Source organism: Polypterus senegalus, chromosome 6, assembly GCF_016835505.1.
Source record: "Polypterus senegalus isolate Bchr_013 chromosome 6, ASM1683550v1, whole genome shotgun sequence".
NCBI classification, from domain to species: domain Eukaryota; kingdom Metazoa; phylum Chordata; class Cladistia; order Polypteriformes; family Polypteridae; genus Polypterus; species Polypterus senegalus.
This window is the reverse complement of record NC_053159.1, coordinates 111,529,596-111,556,872: the sequence shown is the minus strand read 5'-3', so window position 1 is coordinate 111,556,872 and position 27,277 is coordinate 111,529,596. Positions and strand designations below refer to the sequence as shown.

The 27,277-nt window shown below is 38.3% G+C and overlaps 1 protein-coding gene across 5 annotated transcripts in view; it reads left to right on the top strand.

The window, feature by feature from the left end:
- Positions 1-27,277, top strand: part of camkk1a (calcium/calmodulin-dependent protein kinase kinase 1, alpha a) — a 184,453-nt gene that overhangs the window by 55,181 nt on the left and 101,995 nt on the right. For all 5 annotated transcript variants that reach the window (XM_039756783.1, XM_039756784.1, XM_039756781.1 and 2 more), the window contains exon 2: positions 6,325-6,365. The gene's annotated coding sequence lies outside the window, so the exon portion shown is untranslated. The remainder of the gene's footprint in view (positions 1-6,324; positions 6,366-27,277) is intronic.

Below are 27,277 nucleotides of genomic sequence, written 5' to 3'. Positions count from 1 at the left end.
GAAGTCCCACCTCCTCCTCCTCCTCCCTTCGGCCCGCAGCTTGTCTCTCAGATTCACGAGAATAAATTAGTGCTACAACCATACTGTGATACTTGGCACGATGAGAGAAGTGGCAAAATCAACTGGAATGTTCAAGCAAATTATAGAAAAAACCTGATCTAAATCTGTTAAGTAGTTCTCTCGTGAAAAGTGGACAGACATACAGACTGACAGACACTGGATTTTATATATATATATATATATATATATATATATATATATATATATATATATATATATATATATATACAGATGTATAAAAGATATTGACATATTGCTTTTAAGCAGTTGCAGCTACAGTTAGTAAAAATAACAATAGAATACATGTGTTTTGGGCAGCTGTCACTAAGGTGCAGAAGGTGATTCCTCATGTCAGTTTTAATGATTAAACACTACTAGAAGGGGAATGGGATTATACACAGGTGAAGCAGCTTTGTTTAAGCAGCTCAACTGAGAGAATGCATTTATTATAATCCTCTCCTAATTTTTATTTTTAAATGACTTGTCAAGGTCTAAAGTACTGTATAGAGGTACCTCACTGTGAGTGGTATAACATTAGTTCCTACCTAAATCATATCTGTCACAGTAAAGCTGCTGACATGTGAATTACGAGGAGGCCTTTGCCTTTGATTGCATGAGTTCTTACTTATTTCCATAAATTTGCATGGCTATAATTTAAATATGAATGCTAATTAGGCTGGGGATAGTTTGTGTGGAGCCGACTTCCTGGTAGCAAGGTTAAGTTAACTGGTGACTGAACTTTGGTCTGAGAGTTTTGATGTACTTCTTACAGCAAATGGAGCTTCTGCTTTGCTTCGCACAGTATACTACCAAAATATTATTTTCTTTCCCATAGTAACATTGCACTGAAATAAGTTTTAGACAAAATCATTTATTATTCATTTACCTTCTATTATTATAACAGAAGCTTAATTTATATATTTGATTTAAGATGGTGTTTACCCTGAAGGCGTGTCAGATAAAGACTGATGTGTATGAGTGTGCAGTATATTTCTTCTTTTGCTTAGCATTCACAGTGAAAGGTTCAACATCATATCATAACTGGTTTATGTTCAGTTGAAGTCAGTCGGCATAGTGGTGCAGTTGTTAGTTCTGGTACTTCACACTTCCAGGGTCCTGGTTGGGAAAATGACACTCAAGACACTGCCTGTGTAGAGTGTGCACTTTCCCTATGTGTCTACATGGGTTATTTTCAGGGTACTCCATTTTACGTCCCTACATATTAAAAAATGAGCATGTTATTTTAAGTGACAACCCAGAATTTTCCTGGATTTGGTGACAGTTTGACTGGCTGACGGACCATCCAGGGTTGTTTCTTACTTTATGTCCAAGGGTTGCCAAGATAAACTCCAGCTTCTTAGGACCCTATTAGAAAATGGATGGATTTGAGGTAGTATTAGTGTGAAATTCAGTTTACAAAACTATATATTTGTATAAATGGGTGGTATTTGTGTACTTTATAGGATATAGATACTTAGTGAGTTAGTACTTTCTAGGAAAGGTAATATAAAGTAAGAGGTCATATGACTTAGACATATCTTTTTTATTAAAAGATTTAGCAGCTTTTTTAAGCTATAGATACTGCTTTATTCACATAACCTGTGTTACCAGTGGTAAGATATTTTTCTTACAAGTAATCTAATATTTTTGTGGGCAAAATGAATCTGTGGGTTTGTAGTTTGTCTTGTGCCTAAATAGGACATCAGCCATAACTACAGTCTTCCACAGATTTACAAAAAGAAGGTTCTGGTGGGTGGCGATGTCTCTGCTCCTCTCAGTAATCCATTGTCTCTAGGCTCTCTTGTAAATGAGAGTGATGGCACGCCCAGGGACTGCTCTCACCATTGAGTCTGTGTCAAAGCAGCACGGATAAACCTTTCAAAGGACTAAATGCAGCAACAGATAATCCTCCCAGAGGGTCACCCCGGCTTTCCTGCTGAAGGGAGAGGAGACCTGGCTGCATGACCCCACCGGTGCGTCTTGAGACAGTACAAGCTGCTGCTGTGAGATACAGTATGTGCTAAGCAAGCAGAGGCCCTCTGGAAGAGGTTACTGTCAGTCTGCTAAAAGCAAGAGAAAGTGACAACCTTTTGGATTTTTATCAGCAAGGTGACCATTTTTAAGCAAATTCCTTAACAGCATTTAGAGCTTTGTAGAAGTGTAGTTTTTAGATTCCACTGTTTTGTGCTCAGCTATCAATCTGGCATTGTTAACTCTCACTTGTCTGAGTCATACTATATAGGCCACTGCACCATGCAATGTCAAATTTTCGATTTGCATTTTTTACTATTAGAGCTACCCCATTCTTCACACTAGTTATACTAGTACAGTGTAAATGGTGCTGCACTGTGTGTAGTTTGAATCATGTTTAAATATTGAAATGGCTTTGTCAGTCTTTTTTGGCATTGTACCATACATGCTAAACCGATGAAACTTTGATGCCAGCACAGGTCAGTGTCTCACATTAGCCTTAGAGTACCAGTAGATACCATATACCATATATATATTTTTAAATCAAACAAAACCTACGGTAAGCAAATTGGGTAACATAGGTTGTGCATTGTAGGGCAGCAGATTCGCAGTCGTTTTTGAGGCTGTTAGATTTCCTGTCAAACTTGCACTTTTGTAGTGTTAACTATCTTTCATTATAACAGCTTCAAACAAAAGATTCATTAGAATCCCTGCACTTGTATATGCACTTTACCAAATTTTCCATGGAGGGTACTTTATTTGAGTTGATGACAAGACGAAAGACCACTGTGACAAAAGCATGCCAGACATAGACATGCCTCACACTTTTTTCATGCAGGTTTATTGATCCACCTAAATGATCCTAAATCCAAAGAGGACTGTTTCATTTATGTTAGGTAGAATGCCCAGAGGGGACTGGGCGGTCTCATGGTCTGGAATCCCTACAGATTTTATTTTTTCTCCAGCCGTCTGGAGTTTTTGTTTTTCTGTCCCCCCTGGCCATTGAACCTTACTCTTATTCGATGTTAATGTTGATTTATTTTGTTTTATAATTGTGTCTTTCATTTTTCTATTCTTTAATATGTAAATCACTTTGAGCTACTGTTTGTATGAAAATGTGCTATAGAAATAAATGTTGTTGTTGTTGTTGATGTGACTCTTCTAGTTCTAGATGTTACTGCTCAGAATTGTCATCTTCCCTGACTACTGCCTTTAACAATTCAGCCATTGTAGGTGGTGATCCTCTGAATTTTTGCCGTGCCTACAGGTTGCCTGTAAGCCTCGTCGAAGGATGTTTTCATTATAACTACAATGAGTAAACAAAATAATGAGAACACTTAGAAATATAATAATATCAATGACCTAATGAAAAATAGAGCTATGCTTTGCCTTCAGGGTAACTCCAGTCCTTCCTGGAATGCCCAATCCTGAACAGTGTCAAATGGGATATTGTACCACTCTTCAAGAATAAAAGCTTTCATTTCTTTGAAGGATGAAGTGGTAATCTGCTTCACATTTTGCATCCCACGATTTTCATTTAAGGTTCACTAACATTTAGATCTGGTGACTGGAGAGGCCATAGAGGCACTTTGAGCTCATCTCACCAAAACACTTTTGAAAAGTTTAACAATGTGCATATTGTTGTTATCATCATGAAATATGGAAACAACTTGAAAGATCAGGGTGTGTCCCATGAGTTTGTTCCTGGTCCTGTAAATTGGTCTCATACTTCTTCACTGTGTTGTATTCACAAAGAGCAATCATCAGACCTAAAGACTCCCAGGAATTGGCTGAGAATGACCCACCATGTTTTACAGTTGGAAGTTGACATGGTGGATTGAAAGCTCCCTTTAGCTTCTCCCTACATAAAACCATCTAAGTGTTAGAAAACAGGGTGGTAGATGACCCATTAGACTTAGTTACCCAGGTTTTATGCCTCTTACACTAGGCTTTGCAACTTTGTGGATTGATCTTGGATATAATCCGTTTCTGAGTGGTAGCCCAGCAATAAGTTTTATCTTTTTTGAAGCTCACAATATGTAATTTTGGTTGAAAATATGGAATAGTGATCCACTGTTTATTTATTTTTAACTGCAAATAATATGAACCTTTTTTATGGATCATTTTGCTTTAACCTGTTTCTGCCTTCCCTTTGAGAATGCCAGACTTGTGTGTTTGGAAAATATAATGCCTTCCATTGATTCTTTGTGATTACTTTTACTATATAGTAAAACACTAAGGTCTGTCAATGTGTCCAGTCTCTCAGAGCAATCTGATTGGTCAGTTTGTCTTTGGTGTGATTCGCTGAGTTTTGTTGAGTGACAATAGAGGATGTGCAAGGGTAAGAAACACAAGGAGGGGTAAAGGCGCATACTGAGAGAGTCATCATAAAAGACAGAAAGTATAAAGCTAAACAGGAGGTAAGAAAGGCACCTTGAAAAATATCTGAGAAGCAGGCTTTACAGGAACGCACTCGAGAAACGGAGAGCCGGAGGAGAGACGTTCAGGTGCAAGCAGATAATAAGGAAAGGTGCTGAAGGTACACATAGGGCAAGAGAGAGCAGATATTTTTAAATGATTCTATTACCTATTTTTGACAGGTACCGTGGCTAGTTCTTATTTTCTTTACAAATTATTATGTTTTATATAATTTCCACTAGTCGGACTGTAAATTAGAGATAATGTATATATAACTGAGGGACATTTCCCATTTCCATAATTTCCTATAATTAGACTTTTGGCTAGTAAAAATCTAATAAGCATTGAAAACAATAAATGGTACAAATAAAATAGGAATTATCATTCGACTTTACATGTCACACATACGCGATACCCATGTGCAGTAGGTTCAACTTTGACTTTGATTCCTTTAAAGAAACAGAGCATGATTTTATTGAAGGACTGTACTCCTAATTCCAAGCTCTGCATCAAAATACATTTCTTGCTCATCTTGATGTTTCTGTGATGTGTTTCACAGAAAGAACAAGCACAGATTTAACAGGACTAGTATTTTTTCCCCACTGTTGTGTCAGGATATCATAGAATTTGGTTTTAAATTCTACCACTGTATTAGGTAATGCATGTTAGTGCAATGGCTGATACTGGTCCTTAAGCATGCAAGATAAAGCCAGCCATGGGAGATGCACAGTAGCTGCGGCACACCTTGACCCCTGCTGTTCTCAAAATCTGTCTATGTGCTTCATTTTAGTGGAGGAACGGTCATTGAGAGGTAACTGAATAGTTAATTAAACAGTAGTAAAGGACTTTAGGGGATTCAGGAAATACCAATCCCTTTTACTGCATACCTTTAAATAGTTAAAAAAAAAATAAAAAAAATTGTAAATAGAAATTGTTTCCAGTTCATAACTTTGGAGGACTTATATTGCATAATGGACAGTTTGTTTTTTTCCAGATACTGAAAAAAATCTACTTTTTAGCTGAGAAACAGTAAATACTTTTTTACTACATGCCTTTAAATGTGTTCCCTAATTGTAAGTTGTTTACCAGTATATGATTTTGGAGAACTTAAACTGCATTATTGAGAGTTTTGCTTTTAACTTCAAACAATCTACTAGTGAACCACATTCTCTACAGTTTCTTAGCAAATTAGAATCTGTGTTCTAAGTTCTTCAAAAAGTCTAATCATTTTTATCTGATGTTGTGACAGATTATAGCAGAACCATTCTAACTTTTTACCTCTGCACCCCTGAATTGGATGAAGCAGGTTTGCTAATGTTATGTTATGTATGCCTTGTGTGAGTGTAGACTTGTGGATAAGCAAGCCCTGTGATGGACTGGCACTACATGCAAGGTTATTCCTGCCTTGTGCCGAAAGCTGAGGCTGAGTTGGATGAAGCAGGTTTTAGAATCGTGTGTTACATTATGCAGCTGATGGCCATGTCTATATTTGTAATATTCTGTGTTATTGTTCTCAGTAAAGCACTAACCTGACCAGTGATGACAATATCTTCAGGGAAACTAGAACTAGAAACAAAACTATCAAGAGATCCACACCCCAGTACAGAGTAGAGCAGGTAGTTTGTATGGGAAATTCCACCCATAGGTTTCACCATTCATCTCCACATTCACTGCCTGTTGACACATTCATGAAAAATTTTACTGACTTCACCAACCTGTTCATGTGTTCTCTTCCTACCCAGGGTATTGTTTTGTTTTTATTGTATTTTTGCTTTCAATTGCTATTTATAAGACTTTGTGATGCAAGGCACACTTCAGTATGTGTTATATAAAAAATGGCTGACTCAACTCTTTTTCTTGTTTTTTGTATTTCAGTGTTCTTGAAATATAAAGGATAGAAAGCTGCTTTTGACCTGGTAAGTTGCTCATGATTTTTATGTCTCTTTTCATGATAATTATATGGTAAGGGAAGTTGAGGATTATTAGGAGGTTTTAGTGCCAAAATGGTGTCATAAGCATCCTGCACAAAGTTGACTTGGTGATCCATATTAAAAGATCTAGTAAGTCTCTTTCATACTCCAAGGCTGTATTGTTGTGTAATCTGTGTTGCACTTTATGTAATCTGATTTTGCAGCTACCCAATTTATCTTTACCATGTGCAGGAGTCTGTCCACTCAAGAGCTGGTTCTAATTTTCTTTTAAAGTTTTAAAACAATTGTGAGCTTTCCAGTAGTTTTACTGAGTTGAGTGCATCAGTCAATCATCCAGTGTTTGGTTTCTAAGATTGGTATGGTAATGTATACAAGTTTTAGTTGTTCGTAACTGTCCGATGTACATAAAAATTATTATTAAGATTGCCAGGTGACTAAACATATTTGTGTAATGCCCACCTCCATGTATACTACAAAATAATTACTATTACCCTGTTCTTGCCTATAAGGCAACTGGAATTTAGTTTTTTCTTCTAGCACTTTCTGTATCCAAGCTCTGAGCACTGTACACTTTTACAAATATAGTTTACTTTACAAATAACTACAATTTAGAAAAAATATACATTTGTTCTACACCTTGTGAACCTTTTAAGACATGCCAAATTGATAGTAAGGTTTTGAAAAGTTTAATGGCTGTTATTCAAAGTTGGTAGCAACCTACTGCTCAGTAACTAGAATTCACCTGATGCAAAGGCATTATGTAGACAGGGTTACACTTGCCATTGACAACATCACGTCATAGGTGATCCTGTTCTGACATACAAGCATACCCTGAGATGTGTATCATGTGCACCAATCAGCCGCAACAATGAAACCACTGATATTGGATGTGAATAACATTGATTATCTTGTCACAATGGTACCTGCCAAGGGCTGAGATATGAAGGGATACCCAAAAATAACCAGAATTGAAAAAAAAAATGTTTTAATAATTTTTACTTACTGAAACTTTAGTCTCCTTCAAAGTACTCTCCATGTGAATGAATGGATTTGTCCCAACGGTTTTCCCACTGGTGGAAACATTTTTGGAATTGCTGAAGAAGAACGTTGTTCAATGCCTGCAGCGATTATTTCTTTGACTTTCTCCACGGTACAAAAATGCTTTCCTTTGAGTTCTTTTTTCATATACGGGAACAAAAAAAAACTGAGCAAGATCAAGTGACATCTCCCCTTGTTTGAAACATGAAAACCACTCGTAGACTTGTGTTTTACTTAAAACTTCCTCTTTAAAAGTAGTTTCAAGCATCACTACAGTTTCAGCAGCTGTTTTTCTTAAAAGAAAACAAAATGTAATGCAGCCTTGCTGTTCTTTATGATTACCCATCACAAAGATCGCAGAACACGTTTAATAAGCACCAAGAAAAACTGACACGGAATGCCGTACAAGCAATACAGAGCAACGCCACTTGACAGACTGCCATAGAATACTGTAAGTATGCCACACCTAGCGGCGAAATTCGTAACTCAGTCTAGATTGTGTGCCAGATTCAGATTCCGGTTATTTTTGGGTACCCCCTAATATATTAGGCAGCATGTGATCAGTCACTTCTTGAAGGTGATGTGTTAGAAGCAGAAAAAATGAGCAACTTTGACAAGGGCCAAATTGTGATGGCTAGACGACTGGGTCAGACCATCTCCAAAATGGCACGTCTTGTGGGGTGGTATTGGTATGCAGTGGTAAGCACCTGCCAAAAGTGCTCCATGGAAGGACAACCAGTGAACCAAACACAGGTTCATGGTCACCCAAGGCTTATTGAAGCTCTGGGAGCAAAGGCTAACCCATCTGACCGATTCCACACAAGAACTACTGTAGCACAAATTGTTGAAAAACGTTAAAGCTGGCCATGAGAGAAATCATTACAAGTTGCCTGAAAAAGGGGCCTACGCTGTCTCGAAAGCTTGCATATTGTAATCTGTTCAGTTAGCCAATAAAAGGTGTTGCCTTTGCTTGATTCTTATTGCATACTTTATTTGAAAAAGTGTTTTTATAACTGTATATAAAACAGTGTATTGTAAATTATTAAAAAATACTTTATTTGCAATTCTTTTGGTATTTTAGCAATAAACAGAAAAAATCACAATTTAAAAATATTCTGAAAATTATTTCACATTCACTTACATTTATACATATTATCATTTTTTAAGTTTGCATGCACCTTTATCCATGGTGACTTGCACGGCTTAGGATATACTGTATACAGTACTGTACATTGTGCTGATGAAAACGTACAATGATAACAAAAAAATAGTGAAGACATTTTAATCTTCAATCGTTGCCTAAATAATTTAAACTTTTCACTTTTAAAATGAATATCCTCAATTGAATTTCAAGAAAAAATAATGTAGCTGGTGGCTATAAGGTCAAAAAATGCAACAGGATTATAAAAGTATTTTTAATATTTTTTTAGGTTTGTGCAATAATGTAAAGCAGAAAGTAACTTCATTGCAACCAGCATAATGTATAGTGCAAAATATAAAACAACTTGTGTGGCATTGTTAGTTGAATTGCAAGTATGCACTGTTAACTTATATAAATATCAAAATTTAGCATGTATATCTAAAGGTCTTTAGGACCCAATCAGCAGAAGTAGTGTATTTTCTCTCTTTTAAACATGCATTCTCCTCACTTCTCCCAGTATAAATTTATTTCCTGTTAAAATATATTCCCAATACAGGAGCCCACCTTGCAATGAACACAAGCTACGACAAAATCTACAAATCATAAAATTTTCCATTTTAAAAGCAACTTGTTTAGTTCTGAGTTCCAGCCGTATGGCAGCTTGTCTAAATGGTACAAACATTACAATAAATTGTATAAATTAAACAAAACTGAAGTGTCCAGTATTACAGCATAAATTATGTTTGAGATAGTGTAATCGGCTAGACACTGCAGATATATATCAGGAATTGCAGACTGCTTGTGTCATTAACTGAGGGAAATCACAGTCCACAAAATTAAATGTTGGGGCCACAAACTGCGTCACGCCTTTTAATATATACAGTGTCCTCAGAATTAACAAGCATTCGATGGCACAAGTAGCTTTATGGGAACAAAGAGCAGGAAATCAAAGCAGTATTCAGGGGTTTTAATGCTCTCTTGAGTGATAAGTATTCAGATGGGAGTTTTGTTCTGCAGTTGTCTCTCTCCAGAATGAGACGTGCCATGTTGGGAACATCTTGTATTTATGGCAGAGGGACTGAAAGGGAGGAGTCAGTTTCCCACTGTGGGCTGTTTCTGAGTTCTTTGTGAAAAAAGTAGATGATACCGTAAGCATTAGCTCACCCTTGTGTCTCGAAGTAGTATTTCTTACCTCAGATGAGCCCAGAAGGCGAACCTCAGACACATATGTGTGACATGAGCAATAATCATTGTTATTTGCAAAAATAGGATGCATGGACAAAACATTACACAGACAGTAGAATCAGAATTCAGACATAATAGATTGTTTTAATGCTTTAATGAATGTGATGAAATGTTTCTATCACTCAGTATTAGATTTTATCACTCTCTTCCTGCTAAGATATGGAGAGAGAGACACCCTCACGAAGGCAACTTCAGTACGTGCATGGCTTTTCTCCAAATTAAAAAAAAACTTCTGTATGTGAAGGGCTGCAGAATCAAAATCCCTTTTCTTAGCAATTAGCTCTTAACTATTAATGGAAACAGTCTGACAATTTTCCTATCCATATCCATTTCCTATTTTTGCTATCCTCATTATTTTTGTTTTAATCATTATTCCAAACTATCTAATTGACTTATCAGATATTCACAGTTTGAACTGAGCAGTGTCAGACAGTAGGTCAGTGTGTATATGAGTTAAACTTGGAAATGCTTTTGATGTTTATAGAATGTATGACCTAAATCTGCTTTAAAAAGTCATATAAAGGGGTCTACAGCTAAACACCCTTACAGATGCATGACAGATTTTACAAATTGTGTTATCCTCAAGAATGTGAAGATAATATGAAATCAAGTAACCAGACTTAATGCTAATATGTTTTCTATAAGACCCCTTCATTTTCTTTTACTTTTGTAAAGACATTGGGCAGCATACAGTCTGATCCACTTCATTTTCTATCAGCCCATTTGTGTTGACTAAGTCATTAAGGTCACATCCAGAACTACTGGTGAAAAGTTGTGTTTCTGTGTCACTTAATACTAATGTTCCTTACTGCATGTTAGGCAAAATCTGCTTTATGTGTGTATTTATATGTGTTTTGTACTTAACTACACTCATTCGGTTTCCTTTGGAAATTTTAACAGGTTTATGTGAGGATTGTACATAGCATGATGTCATGGAACATACAGCTTCTTAACCACCAGTTTTGATTATAGCACAAGAGAGTGGCAGTGTGTTGCATCATTGTAAGACATGCAAATAAGAATGGAGCTGTGCTCTGTGCACATGACAGTGAACTTGAACTTGACATTAAAGTGGTTCTGACTGTCCATGAGAGTACCTCACTGTGGGCTTGTGCCCCAGTTGCAAGTGATGTTAGTGAAGCTGTTACACTGTAGGGTGTATTACATTTTACAACCTATTTACCAAATAAATAAGAAAAGGGGAAGCAAAAAAGGAAAGAAAATCTTTAAACAACATTAACAGTTACTGAAGAATGGGCAGACTGGCTTTACTTTTATGCACTGAAACAGTGGCTTACCATGAAGATCTTTCTGAATTTCGTAAACAGTAAGACCCGTATTTTAAGTAATCTGCGGCGGTGGAAGAATGTGAGGAGGTGTTATAGATGCCTACTTAAATGTCCTGCTTCATTAACAACAATAATTTGCTTTCAGTTATGGAATTGATTTTAGGATAAATCTGCCGCCACTGTTTAAAACCCCAGCAGCAGATCTATGATAAGCAAAAGGAATTATTACATTTGTCAAAATCCTTCAGATTGTTAGGAACATTTTCTGCCCCCACTGCTCCAACCAATAACTCCATAGCTGCTGTTGATTTAAGTCTTTCACTCACTGAAGAGTGGCCCAGGTACATAACTTCATGGCAATGTAAAGGGAGTAATAGATTTGAAAATTTGGTATTCTGATATGGGGCACAAGTGGCCCACTACATTAAATAATGGAGCTTAGCATCCAATGTGTCTGGATAAACAGACAACACAGTCTAAAAAAATGCCAGCTGCAGTAGTAACAGTGTTTATTTTGCTTTGCCTGATTTTAATCTTTTTATTAAGATGTTGAATTTGACCACAAGCTGCTGATTTTGATATAGCCTTCTGGTGCATTTAATTTGACAGTGTTGTAGATTTTAATTAATTCAGGGTTTCCAATGACTAGTCACACTGGTGTAAGAATTGCTGCTCTTTTAATTAAAAAAGAAAATAAAGCTGTAGCAATTGCATTGAGAACAAATAAATGAAAACCCTGATGGAGTTATTTTTCAGTTGTATGTTGTAACTGTGGACCATAAAGAACTCTCTCTTTCTCTGTCTTTGTTCAAGTCTGTTAACAATGCAGTACAGGGAGATAAGATTAGGAAATAAGTAGTCAGATGCTAAATGCCAACTCATAAATGAGTACACATGTCCGGTAACTCCTCCTTCGTGCTGGAAGAACAGAATCTCTTGTTTCATCTCATTACATATTATTCTTTTGGCCTAATTACATTAAGTAAAGAAGGCTTCCAGCCCAATTCTCTCTTTCCTGTGTTAGTTTGATGATATGGTAGATTTACAGATTCATATTAACTTGTTGTTGGCTGCCTTCCCTTTAAGCTGTTATCAAAAACTTCCCTTGCTTTCTTATAACCACTTGAGGTTCAAGTCACTAAATTATGCCTTTTTCACAGTTCAACTTACTGTGCTTGATTTTTATATTAATAATGTGAATTTAACAATTTCAACAGCCCTTTCTGTTGCACACACACTTATATCAAAGTTTGTACTGTATGACCAGTAGGGGAGGTTTCAGCCCTCCTAAACCCCAGACACAACAATCACAACACAAGTCCACTCTGGGGTTGATTGGGGCGCTTGGCTGATTGTGCATACATGTGCAAATGTGACCGGATCAGTCAGGTACCTCATTCAAACCTTGGAGTGGGTATATCACCACACCTGCACCCAATCAGACAGGATGAAATAGAGCCTGCATGGTAGAGGGGGGGAAAGAACAAAAATCAAACAAAACAGAAAGACACATAGGTTAAAGGAAGGAAGAGAAGGGCAGGAACAGGACGGAGCTGGTGCAACATAGAAGAGAAGCTGTGTTCGGACAGTGCTTGAGGGAGCTGAGGGTTGCTCTTGCTGAGCAGCCTGGGAGCAAAGGTGACCAATTACTCCAGGTGGATTTCCCCACAAAGCTGGGTAATGGCAGCGGGAGTCGAAGGGAGTACAGCTCGGTGTGGCGCTCCGTACACGCTGACAGACTGACAACAGGTGCTCGAGCGGGATCAAAAGGTTGTCGCACCTACTGCTTGACGTTTCCTTGTGCTGAGGAATCCAAAGAGGGTAAGCTGGAGAGATGTCGGAGTTTAGAAAGCAGCACCACAGCTCATGGCTTTATGAAGAAAATGTTCGCCCTTGTGTTCTAACCTCGTTTTATGGATATATATATTTGGACTATTAACCTCCACATTCACTTTGTGTTTTTTTTTTTGGATTATTTATTGAAGATTGATTTGAATCAATGCACTGATTACACTTTATTTTTGGTTTGACTTTAGTAAAAGCACTGATACTTTTTCACCAACTCCTTGCTACATATATGTGTCCTTATTTGCCTGGCTAATCTTGGTACATGACTATTGACGTTTTTGGGTTGAAGAGGCTCTCAGTATCGTCCAGGTAGTGTGGAGCCAACCTGGACTGTCACAGTCAAGTCATAGTCACAATCACTTTTATTCGCCAGTACTTAATATACAGGAATTTGACTTGGTAGATTTGGAGCTGCTAATAACAGGACACAACATCACATACAAATAACATAAATACTGTATGTTAAGTTAAAAAGAAAATGTCATACAAGTTTGCAGAATAATACAGTTATAAAGGAGATGTGCAAACAATGATGTTCAAGTGAATCCATCTATCAATTTACTGAACCTCCTCAATCCAGACTGAGGAATGAAGGAAACCCAAACCACTGCACCAGTTAAAAGTGTATTTGTGCCCACACTGTGCAACTCATGAACATGGAGCCAAGTTGGAGGCACATACCACTGCTTTGGTATCTGGTATTAAAACTGGCACACCCACAGTAAAAACCCACGGAGAACATAGAAACTCCACAAAAACATTGCAGAAGTTAGTGTAAAACTCTGTCTCTTGCATAGTTTTAACACAGGGGTGTCAAACTCCAGGCCTGGAGGGCTGTAGTGGCTGCAGGTTTTCAGTCTAACCCTTTTCCTAATCAACAAGCACTTTTCACTGCTAATTAACTTATTTTCCCTTCATTTTAATAGTCCTGTTTTTAAGGATTCAGTGTTCTGAATTGATTTGTTTCTTCATTAAATGGCAGCCAAACAGAATTCAGATGTGAAACGAGTCAACCGATGACCAGATAAATTGGAATGTCAAACTCCAGCCAGTTTCACTCCAACCAGTTTTTTAATAAGAAGCCTAATTCTTGCTGTTAATTAAACTCGTTATTTAATTCCATGGCTCATTGCTGCTGTCATTCTGCCATAGCAGACATTTCCAAAACTGTTGATTTTCTGTTTTTCCTAAGAACACCATCAATATGTTTTGGTAACCTGCGAAATCAACCTTACTGAGAACTTCACCTTTCTTTATTTTCAGATATTGTGTGATGGGCACCGGTGAGCTGGTCATGTGGGAGCTTATTTTGTGTCTCATTATTGTTTGGCTGCTCATTAAGGAAAGAGAAACAACTATGGGGCCTGAGTCAAGTTAATTAAAATTAAGGCAAAAGAAGTTAATTAGCAGCAAAAACTGGTCATTAATTAAAAAGGTGGTCAGAATGAAAACCTGCAGCCACTGCGGCCCTCCAGGACTGGACACCCGTGTTTTAACACTATAAAATACGGTAGTGATTAGTTTAATTATTTGCTTAAGTTTCCTGTTTGAAATTGATAAATTTAAGCACAAATAAGACTTGTTACTACAAGAAGAAGAGAAATGCACATCCCATTGTTTCCTAGTGTCTTGCCTATTTTATGTTGAACCATAATTGGCCACATATGTATATTTCATATTAATAACCAATATTTATGATTTTCTAAATGTTAGTTAGGTTTTCCATCTGTTGCAAGACACCCTTAGGAATATTTAGACAGTCAATAGTGGCTAATCAGCCTAATCAGGAACTGTGGGATGACAGCATTAATCAGGGCACAACTATGCCATGCTTAATACAACATACTGTGATTTTATTTTCACATGTGCGTTCAGTCCTGGTGTACTTTTACCAACTTTTATTCCCCTTCTATTTTGTATAAATCACCTTTTCTTATTACTGCCATTTTTCCTTGTATAAAACACACTTTACTGTTGACACATACCGTACACCTCAACACTTGAAGTCAACCCTCTATAGTGGTAACTAATCTTTGGTGTCAAAGAGAGCAATGAAGAAGGTCAGATGGTAGTGGATTTTGTGAAAAAGATAGACACGGCCATGGTGAATATGTATTTTACAAAGAGGGTGGAACACAGGATGACGTACTAAAGTGGAGGAAGATGCATACAGGTGGGATATATCATATGCAGGAGGGTCAGTCTAAAGGAGATTGGAGACTGCAAAGTGGTGGCAAGAGAAATCGTAGTTAGGTAGCATAGGATGGTGGTCTGTAGGATGATGTTGGAGATCAAGAAGAAGAGGAGAGTGAGGGCAGAGCCAAGAATCAAATGATGAAAGCTGAAAAAAGAAGACTGTAAGGTGGAGTTCAAGAAGGAGTTAAGGCAGTCACTAGGTGGCAGTGAAGAATTACCAGATAAAATGGCAATTACAGCGGAAGTGTTAAGGGAGACAGCAAGAAGGGTGCTTGGTATGACATCTGGACAGAGGAAGGAGAACAAAGAAACCTGGCGGTGGAATGGGTAAGTGCAGGAGTGGAAGAAGTGGGATAGTCAGAGAGATGAAGAATGTTAACTGCAGTACAAGGAGGTAAGGTGTAATGTAAAGAGAGAGGTGGTGAAGGCTAAAGATCAGCTGCATGATGAGTTCTATGAGAGGCTGGGTACTAAGGAGGGAGAAAAAAAAAACTGTACAGATTAGCTAGCCAAAGGGATAGAGCTGGGAAAGATGAGCAGCAGGTTAGGGTGATAAATGATAATAATGGAAACATAGTCACAAGCTAGGAGAGTGTGTTGAGCAAATGGAAAGAGTACTTTGAGAGGTTGATGAATGAAGAGAATGAGAGAGAAAGAAGGGTAGATGATGTGGAGATAGCAAACACGAAGTACAACTGATTAGTAAGGAGGAAGTAAGGACAGCTATGAAGGAGATGAAGAATGGGAAGGCGGTTGGTCCAGATGACATACCTGTGGCAGCATGGGGGGTGTTTAGGAGAGATGGCAGTAGAGTTTTTAACCAGATTGTTTAATGAAATCTTGGAAAGTAAAGGGATGACTGAGAAATTGAGAAGAACTGTACTAGTACCCATTTTTAACAATAAGAGGGTGTGTAGAACTGTAGTAAATACAGTGGTATAAAATTGATCAGCCACAGCATAAAGTTATGGGAAAGTGTAGTGGAAGCTAGGTTAAGAAGGGTTGTGATGATTAGTGAGAAGCAGTATGGTTTCATGCCAGGAAAAGAGCACTACAGATGCAATGTTTGATCTAATTGTTTTGATGGAGGAGTATAGAGAAGGCCAGAAGGAGTTGTATTGTATTTTTGTGAACTTAGAGCAAGCATATGACAGGGTGCCTAGAGAGGAGTTATGGTATTGTATGAGGAAGTCGGGAGTGGCAGAGAAGTATGTAAGAGTGTTACATGATATGTGCAAGGGAAGTGTAATAGTGATGAGGTTTGCGGTAGGAGTTATGAATGCGTTTAAGGTGGAGATGGGATTACATCAGGGATTGGCTCAGAGTCCTTTCCTATTTGCAGTGATAGACAGATTAACAAAGGAGATGAGATGGGAGTCCACTACGATGTTTGCTGATGACATTGTGATCTATAACGAGAGCAGGGAGCAAGTTGAGGAGACCCTGGAAAGGTGGAGATATGTTTTAGAGAGGAGAGGAATGAAGGTCAGTAGAACCAAGACAGAATACATGTGTGTGTGAATGAGAGGGAGGTTAGAGGAAAAGTGAGGATGTAGCGAGTAGAGCTGGTGAAAGTGGAGGACTTTAAATACTTGGGATTAACAGTACAGAGTAACAGGGAATGTGGAAGAGAAGTGAAGATGAGAGTGCAGGCAGGTTGGAGAAGAGTGTCAGGAGTGATTTGAGACAGAGAGGTATCAGCAAAAGTGAATGGGAAGGTCAACAAGATGGTAGTGGGACCATCTATGTTATATGGGTTGGAGACTGTGGCACTGAACAAACAAAAGGAGACAGAGCTGGAGGTGGCAGAGTTAAAGATGTTAAGATTTGCATTGGATGTGATGAGGATGGACAGGATTAGGAATGACTATATTAGAGGGTCAGCTCAGGTTCGATGGTTTGGAGACAAAGCCAGAGAGGCGAGATTGTGTTGGTTTGGACATGTGCAGAGGAGAGATGTTGGGTATATTGGGAGAAGGGCGCTAAGGATAGAGCTGCCAGGCAAGAGGAAAAGAGGGAGGCCTAAGAGGAGGTTTATGGATGTGGTGAGAGAGGACATGCAGGTGATGGGTGTAACAGAGCAAGATGCAGGAGACAGAAAGATATGGAAGATGATGATCCGCTGTGGCAACCCCTAACGGGAGCAGCCAAAAAAAAAAAGAACTACAAGTATATAAAAATATTCTGATGGGAACTTTTCAGACTGCTTTGTAACAAATGTCTTACAGCAAAAGCCAAACACCACCTCTCTGTTTCTGCGGCAATCCTGTTTAGTTGAAATCATTCCACTCACTATGCCTGCTCAACTTTACATTGAAATAGTTGTTAAAGTAACATTAATCTATTGCGTCTGTTTTTTAATTATGCCAGTCTGTATTGTATTGTTACAATGATACATGTTAATAATAAATAGCTGGATGGATAGCAATGCTATTTCTTGCTAAACTGTTGACCTAGTCACCTTCTGATTTTTTTTTTGTCCTGCAGTGGTGTGCAAAAGTATTCCATCCCCTTAAAAGTCATCATAATTTTCTGCATGACAAAAGATTTGTACACATATTTATCCATTCAGCATTTGTAATGTGAACTCTTAAGCTGTAACATTACATTTCCAAAGTCAAAATAAACCATTTTCTTTAGATATTTGACCTGAAGAAGAAAAAAATCAAAAGCTAGTGTTTGGGTAAGTTTTTAAACCTCTGTGCTTTGAAAGCTCCAGGTTTACACAAATGACAAATTAATCACAACAACACAAAAGTAACAGTCATTTGACCATATAATGAAATATAGTTAGGTGCTACTTGTGAGTTGTTTATCTCTCTCTGGATATAAAAAGCACCATTTGTAAGGGCCATATTCTGTGTTGGACAATCACTACAAAAATGAAGACAAAGGAGCATTCTGCTAATACGAAAAATAGAGTCATTAAAATGCACAAGGCAAGAAATGGCTACAAAAATTTCAAAGACTTTGAATGTCTCGTTAAACACTGTTGGATGCATCATCAGAAAATGGAACATTCATCACAGCACACAGACCCTTAATAGAACAGGCCATCCCTCAACTAAACATCAGTGTACGATGGAGACTGGTGAGTGAAGCTACAAAAAATCCAACCCTCACTCTCGGAAGTCTTCAGTGCCTTTTTGCTGAAACTGAAGTGAACGTGTATGGGTCCTGAATTTCATGTGGTCTCTGTAAAACTGGCCTTTACGGGATAGTAGCAATATAGAAGACATTTCTTAAGAATGCCCACATAAAGGCATGCATGGCATTTGCTACAAAGCATGAGAAAGACCCAGTTAAAAAGTGCAAAAAGGTTTTATGGTCAGAGGAAAGCAAAATAGAACATTTTGGCCAGACTTGAAAGAGGTATATGTGGGCATAAAACTAACACTGCTGATGTCTCAAGAAACATCATACGTACAGTGGAATATGGTGGTGGTGGCAGCATCATTCTGTCGAGATGGTTTTCATGTGCTACTGGGAATCTTGTCACAGCTGAAGGGACAATGGGTGGACACAAATGTAGCACAGTATTGCAGGAGAACTTTTTACAGTCTGCTATCAACCTACAGCTCTGAACAAGATTCATCTTTCAATAAAACATTGACTATAATTATAATGCCAACGCAACCCTGGAATGGCTCAAAAACACAAAACTGAATGTTTTGGATTGGCTAAGTCAAAGCCCTGATCTTAACCCTATTGAGAATCTGTGGTACCATTTTTGAAAACTGCTGCCCAGAGGCACCATCTCACCATCCTAGAGGATCTCTCTAAATTCTGCCCAGAAGAATGGGGAAGAGTTAATGTGCAAACATGGTACATACTTAACCCAAAAGAATTAAAGCTGTAATTGCAGCAAAAGGATTCTTGACAATTATTAATGTATAGGGCTTGAATACTTATACAAATACTAACTTTTGAGTTTTTTCTTCTTCAGTTAAATATCTACAGAAAATGGTTTATTTTGACTTTGGAACTGCATTGTTAAAGCATGAGTTCACAACAACAACAACATTTATTTATATAGCACATTTTCATACAAAAAGTAGCTCAAAGTGCTTTACATAATGAAGAAAAGAAAAATATAAGACAACATTAGTTAACATAGAAAAGGAGTAAGGTCTGATGGCCAGGGTGGACAGAAAAAATAGAATAAAAAACTCCAGACAGCTTGAGGAAAACAAAAAAAAAAATCTTCTGGGGTTCCAGGCCACGGGACCGCCCAGTCCCCTCTGGGCATTCTACCTAACATAAATGAAACCGTCCTCTTTGTAGTTAGGGTTCTAATGGAGTCACTTGATGTTGATGGTCATACAGACTTCTGGCTTTTAATCCATCCATCATTGTTGGAACATCACGGTGCTTTGAGTAGATGGACACCGGAAAGGACACCGGAAAAGGAAACAGAAGAAAGATTAGGGGTTAGTACAGATTTTAGAGCCACCATGAATAGTTATTATAATGAGTTAGATCTACAGAGTATCAGGATTTTAATTAAATGAAGTTATGAGAAGGCCATGTTAAAGTAATGTGTTTTCAGCAGTTTTTTAAAGTGCTCCACTGTATTAGCCTGGCAAATTCCTATTGGCAGGCTATTCCAGATTTTAGGTGCATAACAGCAGAAGGCCGCCTCACCACTTTTAAGTTTTGTTCTTGGAATTTTAAGGAGACACTCATTTGAGGATCTGAGGTTAAAATTTGGAATATAAGGTGTCAGACATTCCGATATATAAGATGGGGAGAGATTATTTAAGGCTTTATAAACCATAAGCAGAATTTTAAAGTCAATCCTGAATGACACAGGTAACCAGTGTGCTCGGATTTTCTTTTCCTAGTTAGGATTCTAGCAGCTGCGTTCTGCACTAGTTGCAAACGATTTACCTGTATGTCTTTTTTGGGTAGTCCTGAGAGGAGTGCGTTACAGTAATCTAACTTTAGCTATGTTTCTTAGGTGAAAAAATGCTGTCCTAGTGATCTGATTAATGTGCGATTTAAAATTCAGATTACAGTCAACAATTACCCCTAAGCTTTTTACCTCCGTCTTGACTTTTAATCCTAATGAATCCAGTTTATTTCTAATAGCCTCATTGTATCCATTATTGCCAATCATTAAGATTTCAGTTTTTTCTTTATTTAACTTGAGAAAGTTACTATTCATCCTTTCTGAGATACAAGTCAGACATTGTGTTAGTGAATCAAGAGAATCGGGGTCATCAGGTGCTATTGAGAAGTACAGCTGTGTGTCATCAGCATAGCTGTGGTAGCTCATGTTGTGCTCTGAGATAATCTGACTTAACGGAAGCATATAGATTGAGAAGAGCAGCGGACCCAGGATAGAGCCTTGTGGAACACCATATTGGATATCACAATTAACAAAGAATTTTCTCCCTGCCAGGTGGGATTCAAGCCAATTTAAGACACTGCCAGAGAGGCCCACCCATTGACTAAGACGATTTCTAAGAATATTATGATCAATGGTGTCAAATGCGGCACTCAGATCTAAGAGGATGAGAACAGATAAATGGCCTCTGTCTGCATTTACCCGCAAGTCATTTTCTACTTTAACGAGTGCAGTTTCTGTGCTGTGATTTGTTCTAAAACCTGATTGAAGTTTATTAAGAATAGCATGTTTTTTGAGGTGGTCATTTAACTGCATAATGACTGCCTTCTCCAGAATTTTACTTAAGAAAGGCAGGTTAGAGATGGGTCTAAAATTTTCAAGAGCCGAGGGGTCGAGATTATGTTTCTTAAGTAGGGGTTTAACTACACCAGTCTTAAGACAGTCTGGGAAGACTCCAGTATCTAGTGACGAATTTACTATGTCAAGAACATTATCAATTAGCACGCCTGATACTTCTTTGAAAAAATTTGTTGGTATTGGGTCTAGGACGCAGGTGGAGGGTTTCAGTTGAGAAATTATTTTAATGTAAATCAGGTAAATCTATCCTAGTGAAAGAATTTAATTTGTTTTTAACGGAATGCTGGGGTTTAGGAGGATCCTTAGTGTTGGAGGGATATACTATGTTATTTCTAATATCATTAATTTTTTGGTTGAAAAATACAGCAATAGCCTCACAGGTTTTACTGGAAGTTTTTAGGAGGCATTCCTTTGAGTTACCTGGGTTTAGCAGACGATCATTCGTAGAAAATAAGACTCTGGGATTACTAGCATTGTTATTTATAATCTTATAAAAATAGCAGCGCCTCTCAAGACGGACTGTGTTATTGTATTCTGTTATTTTAACTTTTAATATTTCATGGTGGATAGTAAGTTTAGTCTTCCTCCATTTACGCTCAGCTCTACGGCATGTTCTCTTTAAATCAGACACTCTTTGGGTCTTCCATGGTATAACAATGCTAGAAGATTTTTTCACTGTCTTTTCAGGTGCAACTATGTCAACAGCAGCTCTCACTTTAGTACTTTAGCACTTCAGTAAAATGGTCTGATAGACCCGTATCAATGACCTGCTTTATATCAACTTTTAGTCCTTTAGTAATTACTAAGTCTAATGTATGACCTGCTTTATGTGTAGGCTGATTAACGAGCTGTCTCAAATCAAAAGAGCCCAGGAGGTTCATAAATTCTTTTACTTTTTGGTCACACTGATTATCTATATGAAAATTAAAGTCGCCAACTATTAAGAGTGTGTCATAGTTCGTAATTAAAATTGACATTAAGTCAGAGAATTCCTCAAAAAGGACGCATGTTTTTTCACCATTTAAAACAGATCTTGAAATATCATCGAAAACCTATACAGTTATCACTGCAATTCTCCATTACAATTGCCCAGACCTTGGAACATCTGTTACATAATTGTAGTTAAATACCCTAATGTTTTTATTATATTTTGAAAGTACAGATACAATGTAACTATGTAAGTACACTTGTTTTTAGATCAGTGATAAATTGTTAAATTGTAATTATATAAACTGTGGAATAACAATGACAACTGAGTAATTAACTATAGCGTTACTTTGTATTACACAGTAAGTACGGAGTAATAACTCATAGTTACACTGTACTTATACAGGTAATTACATAGTAGTTACAGTGTAATTATGGACACTTAATGTAAAGTGTTACCTTAGTTTTTAATTGTATATTATAGAAAGAGGTGAAATGTTAAAATTGTATCACGGCTCAAGTTATTCGACTGGCAATATTTTCTATGTATTGTCTCACTGGGAGCGGAGTTACCATTTCAAAGGACATTTACATGAATCTTCCCACTGGGAAAATTTTCTTTAATTGTACCCCATAGCACATAAACATAACATTAGATCCAGTTAAAGACTCAGCAGCTAGACTAAAAGCAACCAGACACAAAACTTTGAGTCATTTGGAGTTGTGTGATTGCTTGTTATCCAAATGAGTAACCATATCTGTTCTCTCTAATGGCCACTTTGTTTTTTTATTATTTTTATTGAATTTATTAAAAGCAAGTAACATTCCATACAAACAAGTAAAACTTAAATCTAAATTCAGTACAATCCCCCAAAGAGAAAGAGAGGGAGGCCAACAGACAGAGTAAAACGTTTAAGAGTTGAAAAGAGGGAAGAGAATTATTTTCCCCAATATAAAAGCTTATTCTAAAATATTATTGATTAGATTCTGACAGGTTTTAAAAAAGTTTTGAACAGATCCACTAAGACAGAATTAGATTTTTTTCAGTTTTAAATAGTATATAACATCAGTTAATCACTGACTTAAGAGGTGGGTTAGGATTGTTCCATCTGAGGACGATAAGTCTACGTGCTAATAGTGAACTAAAGGCAATTACAGTTTCTTTGTCCTTCTCCACTTTAGGTCCATCTGGATGTACACCAAACACAGCTGGTGATGGATTAGGAGGGATTGTGACACCAAAGCTGTCTGATAGACATTTAAAAATTTTGGTCCAGAATGTTGTTAATTTGGTGCAGGCCCAAAACATATGGCCCAATGAGGCTGGAGCTCTATTGCAATGTTCACAAGGTAGATAGATAGATACTTTATTAATCCCCAAGGGGAAATTCACATATTTCAGCAGCAGCATACTGATAAAAACAATAATAATTAAAGAGCAATAAAAAAAAGCAGCGCAAGTTAAAAAATGCAAGGTGGAGAGTGCGAGGCAGGTATAAGAGTCTATAATCTTGTATAGTGTTAGCTTTTACCCCCCTGGGTGGAACTGAAGAGTCGCATAGTGTGGGGGAGGAATGATCTTCTTAGTCTGTCAGTGGAGCAGGACAGTGACAGCAGTCTGTTACTGAAGCAACAAGAAGATCTTGCCCTGGAAACATTTTGGACAACTTTCAACAAGATAGATGCTCAATAAAAGATTTTAAGCTGAATATTTGAATGCTTTGCGCATATGGAGCTAGAATGAATTCTGTGTATGGCTGCCTTCCACTCCTTGTCTGAAATGTTGAGTAAGATATCCTTTTCCCACTGTACTCTGGGATCTTTAAAATGTTTTTATATATTATAGAGATGCTGTCTGAGTTCTCAAGAGTGATCAGTAATTTTTCTGGAACAGAAATAGGTGGGAGGTGAGGAAAATTGGGCAGATTTTGTTTAGTAAAGTTTCTGATTTGGAGATAGTGGAAAGATTGTGTTGATGAGAAGCTTATTTTGGAGTGTAATTGTTTGTAGGATGCAAAGACATTATATATGTACAAATCTCTAAGTGATTTAATCCTGTACATTTTCCAAACATTAAAAACTGTAAGTTTGAGATGGTTGAAAAAAGGTACCACCGATAAAAGTTTTTCCATATTCTGAGTGAATGAAGGACAATTGGGTTGTTTGTATATTGGCAATAACTCGGGGTACCAAGCAAGGAATATAAAGAAGTACTGCAGGATTTTATTTCTATTGCAGACCAAGCCAGTGTGTGTTCATCTATTTGTGTTAATGTCCAGGTTCTTGTAGGTTGTATATTTGCTTCCCAATAATAAAACTGAAAGTTAGGTAGAGTCATGCCACCTTCTGCTTAACATCATTGTAGGATCGCCCTGTGGATGTGTGGAAATTTTGAATTCCAAATAAAATTAGGTTATGACCTCCCTTGCTTTGCTGGGAGACTTCAATGCTCATTTGGGGCAATGACAGTGAGACTTGGAAGGGCGTGATTGGGAGGAATGGGCACCCCGATCTGAACCTGATGGTGTTTTTTTATTGGACTTCTATGCTTGTCACGTATTGTCCATAATGAACACCATATGTGCATTTGGCACCAGGACACCTTAGGCCTCAGTTCAATGATCGACTTTGTGGTCGTGTCGTCGGACTTGCGGTCACATGTCTTGGACACTTGGGCAAAGAGTGGGGCGGAGCTGTCAAATGATCACCACCTGGTGGTGAGTTGGCCTCGATGGTGGGGGAGGATGCCGGTCAGGCCTGGTAGGCCCAAACGTATTATGAGGGTCTGCTGGAAACGTCTGGCTGAGTCCCCTGTGAGAAGTAGCTTCAACTCCCACCTCCGGCAAAACTTTGACCACGTTCCGAGGGAGGTGGGGGACATTGAGTCTGAATGGGTCATGTTTTGTACCTCTTTTATTGTTAAGGTGGCTGACCGGAGCCGTGGCCGTAAGGTGGTCAGTGCCTGTCGTGGAGGCAATCCCCGAACCCATTGGTGGATGGGTTGGTGGTCCCTTGGTGGTCCCTTTTGTCCTGTTGGACTCCGGAGGCAGCTAAGAGGTACCGGCAGGCCAAGCGGAATGTTGCTTTGGTGGTTGCTGAGGCAAAAACTTGGGTGTGGGAGGAGTTTGGCGAGGCCATGGAGAACAACTTTTGGACGGCTTTGAGGAGATTCTGGTGCACCATCTGGCATCTCAGGAGGGGGAAGCGGTGCAGTGTCAACACTGTATGGTGGGGATGGTGCGCTGCTGACCTCGACTCGGGACGTGGTGGGTCAGTAGGGGGGGTACTTCGAAGACCTCCTCAGTCCCACTAACATGTCTTCCAATGAGGAAGCAGAGCCTGGGGTCTCGGAGGTGGGCTCTTCCATTTCTGGGACTGAGGTCACAGAGGTGGCCAAAAAACTCCTTGGTGGCAGGGTCCCCGGGGGGATGAGATACGCCTGCAGTTCCTCAAGGCTCTGGATGTTTTAGGACTGCCTCTGAAACATCGCATGGACATAGGAGACAGTGCCTCTGGATTGGCAGGCCTGGGTGGTGGTCCCCCTCTTTAATTAGGGGGACCGGAGGGTGTGTCCCAACTACAGAGGTATCACACTCCTCTGCCTCCCTGGAATAGTCTATTCGAGGGTCCTGGAGAGGACTGTCTGTCAGATGAACCTCGGGTTCAGGAGGAACAATGTGGTTTTCGTCCTAGTCGCGGAACAGTGGACCAGCTCTACACCCTTGGCAGGGTACTAAAAGGTTCATGGGAGTTTGCCCAACCAGTCTACATCTGTTTTGTGGACTTGGAAAAGGCATTCGACCGTGTCCCTTGGGGAATCCTGTTGGGGGCGTGCTCCGGGAGTATGGGGATCCAGACTCCCTGAGGAGGGCTGTTTGGTCCCAGTACTACTGGTGTCAGAACTTGGTCCACATTGCAGGCAGTAAGTCAAATCTGTTTCCGGTGAGAGTTGGACTCCACCAGGACTGCCCTTTGTCACCGATTCTGTTCATCACTTTTATGGACAGGAGAATTTTGATGTGGCAGAAATGAGAAAATTGAGGTGGATGTGTGGAGTTACAAAAAAGGACAGAAAAATTAATGAGAGAATAAGAGGTACCTCAAAAGTGGAAGAGATATCTAAGAAAGTAGGCTGAAGTGGTTTGGACATGTGATGAGGAGAGACATTGAATGTGTGGGCAAAAAAGTAATGGGAATGGAAGTACAAGGGAAGAAAAAGCGAGATAGGCCAAAGTGGAGGTGGATGGATAGAGTAAAAGATCTGAAGGGAAAGGGCTTGACTGGTGAGGAGGCGCAGGACCAAGGTTGATCAACCACATTGACACCCATAGAACTTGTTATTACATTAGGTGTGATAGAATAATACATATTTGTTTATAAGGATATGATTTCTGCTTTAACTTCATTCAAATAAACAGGGAATTATACCATGCAATATATTGTAGAGTTGCTTCCTCATACATAATGCTTAATTTTCAACAATCATAGCACCATAGCCCAGATATCAGCATAATGTTGAATTCCATCTATATATTCTAGTAGATCCAATTCCTTATTTTATTTTTATATATATGTTTAATATAACATAAAACTTTATAGAGACAGTGCTTCAATTCATTATTCATTTGCTACATTTTTATTATTCTTAGTCTTATAATAATTTGGAAAGCAAATATGAATGTCTTGTTGGATCTGTTTTGTTAACAATGATAAAATGAATGTTGTCAGATATTGTTAATAAGTAGTTACTGCGCCTACTAGTAAATTTAGCAGGTTCTGTATCAGTGTTGTAGTCATTGATGATAATGCTGCACCATGTCAAAAGAGAATTATAACTTACAGAATTTTAATTAAGCTTATTGCGCATAATCAAATTATGAAAGAAGATGATCCGCTGTGGGAACCCCTAATGGGAGCAGCAGAAAGAAGAAGAAGATTGCACATATTCAAATATTCTATGTTCATGAACTAACTTTAACATAGCTCTAACCTATCTGGTGTACATTATAGTACTGACATTTTAAATGTCAGGCTGGGGTCTAGGCTGCAATTCTGACTGCCTTCTTTGACTTTACTTTTAGCCCCTCAAATCAGTATCTGTTATCAAGCAGCACTAATCATGTTTCAGTCACGTGGTGAAAGCGCTAAAGCAAACAAAAGAGGAAGCCTGACAGAAGAGTTTCACTTTAATATGGTGGCATTCACCTTTCAAGTTTTCTCTTGTGTTTATTTCCTGCTGTTTATTATTTTTGACCTTTGCTTGTTTTCTTTATGGGTGCTGTTTTCATCCAGCGATTTGGGTACATTTACCTGTGCGGTGCTTCATTGATTTGTGAGTTTTGACTACTTCCTGTTTTTGATTCTGCTTTTTGGATCACAGACATTAACATGACATACTTTTTATCAAGCTTGCTCATGGCTGTGAAGTCATCATCTCTTGCTCATCCAGGTCGGCACCAAATTTCAACTACGATAGGCTGCCAATAGTGCTGTGCTTCCTGTCCAT